This window comes from Ranitomeya variabilis, chromosome 2 (assembly GCF_051348905.1).
Source record: "Ranitomeya variabilis isolate aRanVar5 chromosome 2, aRanVar5.hap1, whole genome shotgun sequence".
In the NCBI taxonomy this organism is placed as follows: domain Eukaryota; kingdom Metazoa; phylum Chordata; class Amphibia; order Anura; family Dendrobatidae; genus Ranitomeya; species Ranitomeya variabilis.
The window spans coordinates 1,106,404,183-1,106,405,900 of NC_135233.1; the positions used below are offsets into that span (position 1 = coordinate 1,106,404,183).

At 42.8% G+C, this 1,718-nt stretch overlaps 1 non-coding gene across 1 annotated transcript; it reads left to right on the top strand.

Moving 5' to 3' along the window:
* Positions 1–1,413: 1,413 nt before the first annotated feature.
* TRNAS-AGA (transfer RNA serine (anticodon AGA)) lies at positions 1,414–1,495 on the top strand. The gene has a single exon. It is a non-coding gene; the product is annotated as a tRNA-Ser (tRNA).
* Positions 1,496–1,718: the final 223 nt, after the last annotated feature.

Sequence of the window (1,718 nt, forward strand, 5' to 3'; positions counted from 1 at the left end):
AGGAGAGGAAACTCTCCTTCAGGCCCTGGGATCCATATTAATGTGTAAAATAAAGAATTAAAATAAAAAATATTGATATACTCACCTCTCCGACGCAGCCTGCACCTTATCGAGGGAACCGGTAGCCTTCTTTGCTTAAAATGCGCGCATTTACTGCCTTCCGTGACGTCACGGCTTCTGATTGGTCGCGTGCCGCCCATGTGACCGCGACGCAACCAATCACAACAAGCCGTGATGTAATTTTCAGGTCCTGAACGCCTAATTCTAGAATTAAATATAGAAAAACTGACTGAACAGCCATCTAGTCTGAACTGGTGCATAACCAAAAAGTCTTACATAGCAAATAGATAATGGCTGCACTCAAGTTTATTGTGCTAAAGCAAGGAAATGTGCAATACATGAAATGTGAACAGCATAATGGCTTGTGAAATTTATGAAAAAGCACATGAGATTTTTAGCACAAAATTTGGCCAAATGTTGTGAGCCCATTCACCAAACGTCAAGGTAATCTCAGATCGAATGGGTAACTAACCTGTCTGCCTAGTGTGAACACTTACCTATGGCTAATAACATGGTAAAGCCTGTATTTATAGAGGAGGTTAGAACCAACTGTGTTTGGATGTAATTAAAATCACAGCATGGTGAAGGGCGGGGCGTTCTAACCTCCTCTATAAATACAGGCTTTACCATTTTATTAGCCATAGGTAAGTGTTCACACTAGGCAGACAGGTTAGTTACCCATTCGATCTGAGATTACCTTGACGTTTGGTGAATGGGCTCACAACATTTGGCCAAATTTTGTGCTAAAAATCTCATGTGTTTTTTCATAAATTTCACAAGCCATTATGCTGTTTACATTTCATGTATTGCACATTTCCTTGCTTTAGCACAATAAACTTGAGTGCAGCCATTATCTATTTGCTAATTCTAGAATTAGGCATTCAGGACCTGAAAATTACGTCACGGCTTGTTGTGATTGGTCGCGTCGCGGTCACATGGGCGGCACGCGACCAATCAGAAGCCGTGACGTCACGGAAGGCAGTAAACGCACGCATTTTAAGCAAAGAAGGCTGCCGGTTACTACCAGGGCGCGTCAGAGGGTGAGTATATCCCTATTTTTTATTTTAATTCTTTATTTTTTACATGGATATGGATCCCAGGGCCTGAAGGAGAGTTTCCTCTCCTTCAGACCCTGGGAACCATACACTGGGAACTTCCGATTCCGATTCCCGATACCACAAAAGTATTGGATCTCGGTATCGGAATTCCGATACAGCAAATATCGGCCGATACCCAATACTTGCGGTATCGGAATGCTCAACACTAGTGATGACACTAATGTCTTCTCCTCCTCAGCACAGTGACCGCTGTGTGCAGATAATGAGCCGGTGATTCCACACACTGCTAACAGCTGTAGTCGTGGCCGAGTGGTTAAGGCGATGGACTAGAAATCCATTGGGGTCTCCCCGCGCAGGTTCAAATCCTGCCGACTACGTGATGTATTTTTTTTTTCTTCAAAAATTAATTTTTGAGAGGCTGTTAGTCATACATGACTGTGGTCGGTGGATGGACGGCTCCTGTCCTTTCTACATGGCTGACAAATCTGTTTTAGAAATAATTTTCTCTGTGAATATACGAGAAGTAATCCACCTCTTTAGTGCCATCTAGAGGTGGATATCCGGTAAATCAACTAAAGAGTTGGACAGTAATTTACAAGG